We start from the raw sequence: 12,574 nt of genomic DNA, 5'->3' as shown, positions 1-12,574 counted from the left end.
GCATGTGTGCCTTCAGGCTCCTGCACCTCTTCTCTGAGTCCAAAGACACACCAGTTGGTAGGTTAATTGGTCATTGTATATTGTCCTGTGATTAGGCTAGGATTAAATCAGGGGATTGATGGGTGGCGTGGCTCGAAGGGCCCATATCAAAAAAATAAGATTTTAAAAAGATAATTTTATACCTAGTGGTATTGGCAGTAGAAACCATTTTAAAATGGGGATTTAATTAATCCCAGTAGTTTCCAATTTATTGATGCCCAGTATAAAATCTTATATATTGGAGACTGAACCCCAATAGGAATGAGTTATGTGGCGATTGAACCCTAAGAGAGTATATTTTATATGGGAAATTATCCCTAATAGGAACAGATTTTATTGGAGACTGAATTCCAATGGGAACCATTTTGTATTAGGGATGGGATTGGCCAAGTACAGAGAACCACAATGGCCAATAACATAGGTCTGGATTGGCCAGGAATGGAAAGTTTCATTAGACAATAACAAAGATCCATATTGGTTAGGCGCAGAGATCTAGATTGGTAAGGAAGAGAATGGTGATGAGGCAGAGAAGAGAGAACTGGATTTTCCAGGAACACAGATCCAGACTGGCCAGGAAGGAAGTATGGAGTGGGCAGGAACACAGAGTAGCATCAACCAACACCAGAAAGCTGAAGCTGTTGCAACAGTCCAGAAAACTCCTGAAAGACAATTTGGTTGCCCAGGGTTTAAGATTTGAATTGACAAGGAATAAAGTAATTGATTGGACAATTGTGCAGATCTGGGTAACCATAGGAATCTGGATTGGCTAGGAACGTAGAGGATGAGTGCCAACCAAAGAAGAGCTTAATTGATTGGTAATAGATTTTTGGATTGGTCAGTAACTGATATGTGAATTAAAGAGGAACAGAGATCTGGATTGGTCAAAATGAAGATATGGATTGGCTAAAACAAGATCAGGATTAGTGAAAATAGAGATCTGGATTGGCTTGAACAGAAAACTAGATTGCTCAATATAGTGAACTGGATTTGCTAGAATACAGATCTGGGTTGGCTTGAATAGAGAGCTAGATTGTGTGGTGATGATGATTTTGATTGGATAGGAACAGGGGACTGAACTTTACCAGAAATGGATATTTAAAGTGGCCAGAGATATAGATTGGCCATCAACTGGGATCTGGATTAGTCACAAAGACAGTTCTGGATTGGGCAGGAATTGGCAGTCGGAGTGTACAGAACTTGGACATAAACGGGGATTTGGAGTGGGAAGAGGGAACACTTTGGTATTGCTGGAATGAAGATTTGGTTTTCCTTAGGATAGGTATTGGCAAGGAATGGGGGAGGGGTTACAGTAGTTTGGTCAGGATTGGGATTAAGTGGCTTGGGATGAGTATCTAAATTGGCCTAGAACAAAGATCAGGACTGGCCAGGGTCAGAGTTAAGTACATGCTTAGGATTGGTCACCATCTGCGTTCAGTTTTAGCATTGGATGCAATTCTGGATCGGCCAAGAGAGAAGAACTGGACTGTCCCAGAACAGCGGTCTAGAAGAATCACCATTGGCCAGTCATGGCCTGCTCAAATGGCCAGTGCCAGGGCCCTGTACTGGCCAAAAGCACAGAATAGGCATAAATAGTCATTTAAACTGGCCAAGATTAGATGGCAAAAAAGGCCAAGGTATGAGATCCAGAATAGCATGCATCAGAAGTCTGGATTGGTCAATGGTGTCGACCAGGATTTGTCAAGCACTGGTTGAAGGCAGATTATGGAGCCGGATTACACTGGAATAGGGATCTGAATTGAATATGTTCATCAATCTAGATTTGCCATAGACAGAGATTTTGTTTGGCCAGGAGCAGGTATTCGCAGTGACTAGAAGAAAAGATCTAGATTGGGAGGAAGTGGAACAGCTTCCTGGATTGGCAAGAAAGTGGATGTTCATTGATAACTAAGGGAGATTGTAATTGATTGGTAATAGATTTCTGGATTGGTCAGTAACTGATATGTAAATCAGTGAGGAACAGAGATCTGGATTGGCCAGGACCAGAGATTGGGATTGGCCAGGAATAGAGAGCTCAAGTAACCATGAAGAGAGAGCTAGTGAGTGAAAAAAGAAAGCTAGATTAACCAGAATTGGATATTAGGAACAGGCAAGAACTTTGAATTGTTTGGCCACACATGGAGATCTGAGCATGGAAAGCAGAGGTCAGCAGTGGCCAGGAAGGGGGAGCTGGAGAAGCCAAGAATGGTGATCCAGAGAAAGCAAGACGAGTAACCTGGACTGGTCAGGGGCAGAGATCTGGATTGTAGAAGAAAATAAGCAATTTGGGCCAGAAAATGTGGATAAAATAGGCACGATGCTCTAGATAGCTGGGAATTGACTAATTAACAGCTGGATCACCAGGAAAAGAGGGCTACTTTAGCCAAGGGTGGAAGTTCCTTATCAGTCTGGAGCTGGACAACTTTAACTAAAACTGGAACTGGACAAGGGCTGTGCTTGATTCTTTGTGATCACAGATCAGGATTGACCATGAACAGATCTGCATGGCTTGCAACAGAAATCTGGATTGGCCTGGAACAAAGATATGGATTAACCAGGAATCAAAGATTGAATGGGTCAGTGAGAGAACTTGTATATGCAGGGATTAAGCAGAGAGGTATAGCCAGTAATACAGAACAGTGTTCCTACCCAATTAAATGTGTATTCCTGTTCAATATGAACCCATGTTCCTGGCCAATCCCAACTTGAGTTCCTAGCCAATCCATACCTATCTTTAATTCCTTGCCAATTCAGATCTAGTCTAATAATCTGGATAAAACTAAAGAAATGGGGTGGGCAGCAACATCTTCTGGATTAACACATTTTAGCAATCTGGAGGAGCCTTGCATAAAGAACTAAGACAACAGTGTGAATCCTGGATTGGCCATAAATGGAAATGTGCAGTGGCCAGGATAGAGATCAGGATAAACCAGGAATAACAAACACTGATCAGGATGTGTTGTCAGAAGCACAATTATGGATTAGCCAGATGGCCACATTGTGCAAGGACAAAAATCTGGAACATCCAGTAGAGAACCTGGATTGTCCAGAAGTTCCATTTGGATTCTCCAAGGAAAGATGTTTGGAATACTGTGATTGACAAGGACAGAAATCTGGAATGGCCAGGAGTTGTGATCAGATTGGGCAGGGACTTTGATGTGGATTAGCCTAGAAACCAGGAATGGAATAGGAGCAGACGCTCAAATGGGCAAGGAATTTGGCTATGGATTGAGCCAGATTGGAACTCCTGGAATGGCAAAGAAACTGATCAACTACAAATGGAAATGTAACTGGGTAAGAATACTGAACTGACCCAGAGACTACCATGGTTAGGAAAGGAAATCTGACCTGGTCTGGATTGGTCAGGAATGGGGTTCTGGATCAGCCAGGGACAGGAAGCTGAGTAGCTGGAAATAAAGACTTGGATTGACCAGGAAACAGGAACTGGACTGAACATGTATAGGGATCTAGATTGATCAGGATGGAGATTTCTGGATTGAATAGGAATGGGTATTCAGATTGGACAGGCACAGGAAGCTGGAGTGGCTTGAACAGACTTACTGATCTGGACTATGCAGAAATATGGATTTGAATTGGCCAGGTAATGGATATCTCGATGGATATAGAGATTGGCCAAGAATAGAGACCTGGATTGGATAGCAGTTGGGATTTGGATTGGCCAAGAATGGTGATCTGGATAGTGACTAGGCATTCTTATGTTGAGCTGAGCACTGACTGACAATTCCTACGATGCTGCCCATCCCAAACTGTATTGGTCTCTGGCGTTCCTTTGCATTCATTAGCTGCGTGGAGAGGGGAAGCCTGCTACAAGGACAACAGCTTTCATTGCATATCGTACTGCCCTGGCTTGCGTACTGTCTTGTTTATCACGTAGACAGCTGTGATGCAACATCCATGGTTGAGCAACCACTGGAGGGTCTCATTCGGTGATGCAGATTAATCAAGAATAGAGATCTGGATTGGCCAAAAATAGATAATTTATTTGGCCAGGAATAGAGATGTGGACTGGACAGAAATGGGAATCTGGACTGATCAGGAATTGGGATCTGAAATGGTCAGGATGGGAACTTGGACTGGCCAGGAAGAGGGTTCAGGATTTGCCAGGAATGGGGAGCTGGATTGGCTGCGAATAGATACATGGATTGGTCCATAACGAACATCTGAATGGGCTAAGGAAACAAGAATTTGCCAGAAATGCAGATCGTGTGCAGATGGATTGGTCAGTGAGTGTGCCTGCAGATGGAGAACTGCTTTGTCCAGCAGTGGGTGCCTGCACTGGATAGGAATGGACACCTGTACTGGTCAATAACAGGGGTTTCAGTAGTCCAGGAACGGAAACATGAAACAGCCAGATTGAAGACTGGATTAGTCAGTGGAAACGATCTGTGATGGTGCAACACAAATCTCAGGTGGGGAGGAGGAGATAGCTGCCAAAGTAGTAGACAGAAGTCTGGATTAGATGTCCACAGTGGACAGGGACCTGGACTGCTGTGTCACAAACATATGGACTGAAGGGTAACAGAGACGTGGGATGGCCAGGAACAGTGGTTTGGATTGGCCTCAAATGAAGATCTGTCTCAGGCAGGGCAGAAATGGATAAGTGAGACCTCTACGTACAGAAATGGAAGGTGTGCAGATATGGATCAGTTGAGGACTGAAGTCTGGATTGCTTAATAATCGTGGCCTGCCTAAAGAGAACCGGAAGAGGTGAGATAACAAAGAGCTAAGGAACTGAACTAACTGGAAGAGGAGGTCTGGTTTGGACAGGAACAGAACTCTTCACTAGCTAGGAATGGAGGCCGAGGATAGAGGGCAGCATTAGTAAAGGTTAGGTATCCAAATATACCTGATCAGTTATGAAGGAGGACCTGAAATGAGAAGGAACAAAGCTACCTATTGGTCTGTCATGGGTAAGAACAGATTGACCAAGAATGGCCAGTAATCAAGATACAGATAGGCCAAAAACAGAGATCTAGAATTTGAAGGAATTATGCTCTGGAATGGATAGAAGAAAGGATCTGTAACTATGTACTACCAGAGAGCATGCATTGGATGTGAGAGGGGGTACATTCAAGATGGATGCGTAGTGGATGCCTGGAATGTGCTGCCTGCTATGATGGCAGAGGCAAATGCATCAGAGGCTTTTAAGAGATGTTCAGATAAGCACATGGATGTAAGGAAGATGGAGGGATATGGATGGTGTAGGTAGGAGAGATTAGTGTTTGGATGTTTTTGAGTTGCTTTTTAGATGATTCAGCACAACATTGTGGGCTGAATGGCCTGTTTCTGTGTTGTACTCTTCTATGCTCCATGATTCTTGTATTGATTTGGATTAACTAAGATTAGAAACCTGGGTTGGATGCCACTAGGAATGGAGTTTTTCCTTGGCCAACCCTTGTCGTAGCTGTTAGAATTACTGACCTGATTGACTGGAGTGAACTCCTAGATAGACCATGAAGAGAGGGGTGGGAAGGGGCCCCAGAAAGAGAAAGAAGAGAGATTTGGTGAATAGTTGGAGACAGCAGTTTGGCTAATCCGGGAGGGGTCATTCAGACTGAAGAGAATCCTGGATTCTACAAGAATGAGGCTCTGTAGAGCAGATATGTACAGTCCTAAAATAGTTATCAGGAATAGATGGGGACAGAAGTTTTCTCTAGACAAGGACAAATCTTTCCCAAATGAGAATCTGGATTTCTCAGGAACCAGGAGATGGATTGGTCGGAAATGTAGATCTGGACTGACCAGAAATGGATGATTGAGAGATCAGATGCTGCCCACACAGGGTAGATTGGTTTGGACCAGGGAGGAGATATATGCATTCACCCAAGATGAAGTCTCAAATTACACAGGACTGCAGATCTATAATGGATTGGAATTTTGATTGGAATGGGCCAGTGCTGCAGTTCTCATTCAGCCTGAAATATTATTTTCTATTTGACAGAAATGATCTGAATTGTCAGAATATTTGAATTGAATTGGATGGGAAGAGTGATTAGTAACACACTGATCAGGGGTTTTGATTGGCCAGGAATAGGATCTGGATTGGCCCATACCATCATTTGGATTGATCAGTAATAGACATTTAAACTGGCCAAAACCAAAGATATCAAATGTTCTCCATTGGCCAGAAACAAAAATGTTAACAGTCAAGTAGCTGGAATGTGATGTTGCCGAGAACATTGGCCAGAACCAGAGAGTATACAAGTGCAAGCTAGATTGACCAAGAATCAATTACAGGGAGATAGGGTTGTAAAGAACACATCTGGCACGTTGCCCTTCATAATTCAATGTATTGAGTACAGGAGATAGGATGTTATGTTGTTATTGTATAAGACACTACCGAGGCCTAATTTGGCGTATTGTGTTCAGTTTTGGTCACCTACCTACAGGAAAGATGTAAATAAGATAGAAAGAGCGCAGAGAAGATTTACAAGGATGTTGCCGGGTCTGGAGGACTTGAGTTATAAGGAAAGATTGAATATGTTAGGACTGTACTCTTTGGAACGTAGAAGATTGAGAGGAGGTTTGATAGAGGTATACAAAATTATGAGGGGTATAGATAGGGTAAATGCAAGCAGGCTTTTTCCACTAAGGTTTGGTGGGACTGCAACTGGAGGTCATGGGTTAAGGGTGAAAGGTGAGAAACTTTCAGAGGGGTGTGAAAATGCGGAATGAGCTGCCAGCGCAAGTGATGTATGCGAGCTCAATTTCAATGTTTAAGAGAAGTTTGGATTGATATATAGACAGTAGTCCCTGTGCAGATTGATGGGAGCAGGCAGTTTAAGTGGTTTTGGCATGGACTAGATGGGTTGAAGGGCCTATTTCTGTGCTGTAATTTCACATGACTTTATGACTCTATGAGATATGAACTGGCTGAGAAGAATGGTCTAGAATGGCCAAGAATGGAGTTTTCCATTTGCCAGCAACAGAGTTCTCCATTGGCAAGGAACAGATAACTGTATTGACTAATAGCAGACATTGTTTTGCTGAACTGTTCTTGTATCAATTATCCAGGAATACAGATGAGATTTGGCCAGGGATAATGATTGGGATTGGTTAGGATTGGGTATCTGAAGGAGCAAGTAATGCCAAATTAGATCGCTAGGATCTGTGATCTTGATTGACTGGGAAAAGGGATCTGGTTTGGCTTAGGATTCAAGCTGGGGTGATTGGTAAGCAAGATGGGATTAGTATGGAACAGAGATCTAGTGTCCTGGGATGGAAATTCTAGGTTGGTCACAATTAAAGAATTATTTAGCCGGGAATGGAACCTGGATTGGCCAGGAATGAAAATACAAAGTTGTGGAATGGCAAGTAATGCGGATCATGATTGGTTAGGAGTGAAAATTTGATTTGGTAAGGAAAGAAATGTGGATTCTGCAAGAATAGAGGTCGCGGATTACCCATGATTGGGCATCGGTCAGGATCAAGTGTCTGGTGAGGCCAGAAACAGTGTGGCCAAGAAATAAGATCTGGGTTGGCCAGAAGCAATAATCCATATCGACAAGGACTAGAGTTCTGTAACAACTGAGTTTAGGGCTTCTGATTTTGCCAGGAAAGGAGATTTTCACAAGTGTAGTCATCTATGTAGATTGTCCTAAGCTATCGATCTGGAATGCCCAGGAACGGAGGTAATGATTGGAAGAAGAGTATTGGACATGAAGAGACCTCTGAATTGTCTAGTAATGGGAGTTGGTATGGTCAGAAGCAAAGATCTGTTCTCACTGGGAATGCAGAGCTGGATCTGATTGTGGTGGAGATCAGGATTGACCAAGGCAGAGTTCTAGGTTGGACAGTGACAGGGATCTGGGATACCCAAGGTAAGAAACCAGATACTACCAGGAGCAGATACTCAGTGTGTCCAGAATACAAAGTGAGGTGTCTAGATCAGCTGGGAGTACACAACTGATTTAGAAAGTATCAGACTAGGGTCTTTGTCCAAACACTGAGATCAAGATCAGTCAACGATGAGATCTGGGGTTGCTTGCAATATATTTCTGAATTAGTCATGAACTATTCGGTTCTGGTCAAAGACAGCAGTGTGCATTGGGCAGGGAGAGTGGTCAAATGTGACCGGGAATAGACTGAGAAAGGTCAGAGTATGAGGTAGGCATGGCCAGAAATCAGAGTTCTCAGTTTATGAGAGGTAGGGTGCAGAATTGTCCCCTGACAGAGAGGGTTCATCTGGGAACATGGGTGCCCATTCCTTAAGAACAAAGATCTGAACAACAAAAGCCAAGAACAGAGAAATGGATTGGTAAGGAGTAGAGACTGGATATGGACAAGAACTACAATCTGGAGCAGCAGGAAGGAACATCTAGATTGTCCAGGACTTGGAATCAGGATTGACCAAATATTTGGGTGGTGCAAGACAACAGCCCTGGAGAAGACAAGACTGGAGATTTCAAGCCCTTAGTGAGTTTGGGATGGTTGGGAACAGAGAAGGGAAGAGCCAGAATGGAGACCTGAGATGGTGATCTGAACTGGTCAAGGACAGAATTCTCAGGTGGCCGAGAAAAGGCATTGGTGGCCACCAACAGACACCTGTGGTGCCCAAGGTATGGAGGTCTGAACTACAGAAGACTGGAGAAGTGGAATGGGCAGAAACAGATGTAGATTGGTGTGAAGCAATCATTCAGCAGTGGCAAGAAGATATCCATCAGAATGGAATGGAGAATGGGTTTGGCCACAACCAGTGATTTCCATTGGCTGAGATTGGAGCGCTATTCCAGCCAGCACAGAGATTTCATTTGGCTGGGAGTGGGAGCTAGACTGATCAAGACAAAAAAAAAAATTCCATTGACTGAGACTGGGGCTGGGTAGACTGGCTAGTACAGAGATTTTCACTGGCTGGAATTGATGACTAGACTGACCAGGAACAGAGATTTCTCTTGCCTGGTATTGGAAGATGACAGGCCAAGATCAGAGATTTTCATTAACGAAGAACATTCATTTGGATTAGTCAAAACGAGAAATCAAACTTGACCAAGAATTTAGATAATATGTTTTCCAAGAGTGAAAATCTGAATGGAGCAGGAACAAAAGTTTATGTTGTCCAGGATACAAGTGGAATTTGGCTAGGAATGAGATTCTTGATTGGCTGAGAAGATAGTTATTATGGGCCAGGATGTGAGGAACTGGGATGGGCAAGAACTGAGATCTTGCTTAACCAGAAACAAAGACCTAGGCTGGTCAGTAACGAGATCTAAATTGCCTAGGAACTTATGATGGCACCTGAAGCATGGCAGGGCTGTGTTGATTGTTGACAAAAATGACACATAAGTCTCGATGTTTCAACATACATATGACAAATAAAGCGAAGATCTGAAATGGCCAGGAATAAATGTTAGAGTCAGTCAAGAATGAAATTGGGTTGTAAAGAAGATCCGAACTGTCCTGGGACAAGGATTTGTAATGGACAGTAAAGGACAGGAACTGGACTAGCCAAGAATGGAGATTCAGATAGCCCTGAGATGGAAAGCTGGATTAGCCAGAACCAAGATCTTGTGTGGCCAAGAATGAAGATCAGGAGTTGTCAGAAGCATAAGTCTGAGGGCAGAGATCACAGCTCCAGTATAGTCAGGAACAGAGATTAGTTTGACCACGAGCAGACAATCTGATTGACTGGGAACAGCAATCTGGATTTTCCAGAACTGTGGGATGAAGATTAGAAATAAGGTTCAGGAAGAATGGCAGAAACAGAGCTCGGGTGAGCCAGGAATGGATGCTCATCAAGATCAGAGATCAGCAGATTAGTTGGAACAAAGATTGCCATTGGCTGAATGCAGATATCTGGAATGACCCAGATTGGACATTTACAATAGTCACCAAAAGACCTCAAGATTGATAATGACAAAAAAAGAGGCTTCTTGGATCATCCTGGAATGGGCATCTAAATTGACCAGGATCAGATATCTTGACTGATAAAGAACAGGGATTAAGAATGGCAGAATGGAGATCTGGATTGGTCAGGATCAGAGATTGGACTGTTCGGCAACACAGTTATGGATTGTCCAGGAACAGCAGTGTTCAGGAACAGAGATCTAGATCGGACAGGACCAGGGATCAGAGGTGATCAGGAACAGAGACCTGGATTGGCCAGATGTGTCAAAGGTGTACAGCAAGGGTTCCCGACTTTCTTTATGTCATGGGCCAATACCAGTAAACTGTAATCTGCGGGCCCCAGGTTGGGAACCCCTGGTGTGCAGGAACACATATTTGGATTGACCAGGACCAGCTGTGTTCAGAAACTAAGATGTAGATTTGGCCAGGACTAGAAGTCAGAGGTGTTCAAGAATGAAGATATCAATTGGCCTAGAGTGGGGTGATTGCAATAGCAGCTGTAAATCTCCATTCCAGACCACCCCTAACCAGTGCCCATCCTTGTCCTAGCTAATCTCTATAATCTATCTTTAAATCTGGCATGGCCAGTATAAGTCTCCATTTTTGGCCAGTCCAGGCCTTTGTTCTTGCCATTACAGATCTTCATTTCTGGCCAATCAAAATCTCTCTTCCTTACTCATCCACATCCTTGATCCTGAGGAATGCAAATGCAGGAATGGATCTGGACTGATGGAGCAGGAGATCTGCCTTGTCCTGGAGGGAAAATCTGGATTAACCAAAGGGAGAGATGAAGCTTAGCCTGGAACATGAATCAAGATTGGACAGGAAGAGCATTCATCAGAAATGAGGAAAGAGCTTGGCCTACATCAGCAATGATGATTGGCTAAGAAACTGGAACCAGGAACTGAGAACAGGATTAACGATGAAGGGATAGAACCAGAGATCCTGAATTCCTGAAAACTATGGTTTTCAGTCGCACAGAATTGAGGTCAGTTTATTGAGAAAAGTTTATTGGGGATCTGGACTAACCAAGAATGGAGATTTAGTGTCAACAGAGAGAAATGGGTGTGAGCAGGACCTGAAGTGAAACTGAAACAGGAAAGGGTGTCAGGGTGAGGGAAGAGTGGAATGCAGCAGTGGTGGAAGAGGGGGAGAGAGGCAAAGAGACAGGAGGCTGGTGGGCGGGGGGTTGGGGATGGGACAGTGGTGGGAAAGGGGGAGAGAGAAGGAATGGTGGTGCGAGAAGGGGAGAGAGATGAAAGGGTGGTGGGAGAGGGAGACATTGGGGGAGAAGGGCAGAGAGATGGGATGGTGGTGACAGAGGAGGAGAGAAATGGGAGGATGGTAGGAGATGGGGAGGGGCAAGGGACAGTGGGGGGAGAGGAGGAGAGGAAGGGGAGAGTGGTAGGAGATGGAGAGGGACGGTAGTGGGAGAGGGTGAGGGGGACAGTGGTGGGAGAGTGATGGAACAGTGGTGGGAGAATGGGAGACAGGTACAGTTTGGGAATGGTGGAATTTGCAGGCAAGATCTGAATAGAAGGAGAGATGGAGCAGGAATGGCAGGAGGAGAAGTGGGGAAGTAGGGTTGTAGAGGGGCTACGACATAGTTGGGAATTTGAGGGAACAATGCTCTAGCTTTGCAGCAGACGTGCAGAGAAAGTGTCCTGAGTTGGGGGGGGCAGGGGGGGGGGGAGGCAGGTGAGGCTGAAGTGTCGCAGTGTCATAGAGAAACAGAGGGGGGAAGAGAGAAAGTACGGGGGTGTGAGAGAGAAACAGGGAAAGAGAGAAAGTATGGGGGTGAGAGAAAAACAGAGAGGGGAAGAGAGGAAATATGGGGGGTGTGAGTGAGAACCAGCAAGAGTGGGGATTGAGAGAGAAAAAGAAGTGAGAAGAAGAGGGAAGAAATTTGGAGAGAAAGAGAAAGAGAGAGATGGAGAAACAGGGAGAAAGTATTGGAGAAGGGAGGGATTGAATACTACGGGACAAGGAGGTAGGATGAGGATGACTTTGAGGTAATGGTGTCCAGACTGGATAGGTACATGGATAGTAGGGGTATGGAGGGCTATGGTCCTCACGGGAGGGCTGGTCAATAGTAGTAGGCAGTGTAAATGGTTTGGCATGGACTAGATGGGCCGAAGAGCCTGTCTCAGTGGCACACTTTTCTATGTCTCCCTGACTGAGGGGAGGAAAGGGTTGGAGCCAGGAGCACAGGCTGGCCAGAGGCAGAGAGCAGCGAGTTCTGCCATACCCAATGGGTTGGGTGGCAAGGTTGGGGAGCAGAGATGTTCGGGGATTCTGGGACTGACAGATGTCCAGGGTGAAGAAAAAAGTGATGGTGATACAGAAATTCAACATTAGAAAGGGAGAGCCTGGAACTGTCAGATCTGGATTGTAAAGGAACGGTAATCTAGAATGGGTTGGAATGGTGACCTGAAGTGGGTTCAACAGTAACCTGGAGTGGAATAGAATCATGTCCTGGAGTGAAATGGAATGGATTGAAATGGTGATTTGGTGTGGATTAACATGGTGACCTGTAAAGGGTTAGAACAGTGACCTGAAGTGGGTTACAGTGATGACCTGGAATGGGTTAGAATGGTGACCTGGAGTGGATCAAAACGGTGAACTGGACTGGATTAGAAGGGTGACCTAGAGTGAGATACAGTGGTAACCAGGA

The 12,574-nt window shown here is 44.6% G+C and overlaps 1 protein-coding gene across 1 annotated transcript in view; it reads right to left on the bottom strand.

Moving 5' to 3' along the window:
* The window catches only part of LOC132396901 (neuroligin-1-like), a 404,856-nt gene that overhangs the window by 154,989 nt on the left and 237,293 nt on the right, over positions 1-12,574 (bottom strand). The gene's annotated exons all lie outside the window — the stretch shown is intronic.

The sequence above is a fragment of the Hypanus sabinus genome, chromosome 7 (genome assembly GCF_030144855.1).
Source record: "Hypanus sabinus isolate sHypSab1 chromosome 7, sHypSab1.hap1, whole genome shotgun sequence".
NCBI lineage: Eukaryota > Metazoa > Chordata > Chondrichthyes > Myliobatiformes > Dasyatidae > Hypanus > Hypanus sabinus.
Note: the sequence above shows the minus strand (reverse complement) of the source record. Positions and strands in the feature narration are given on the sequence as shown.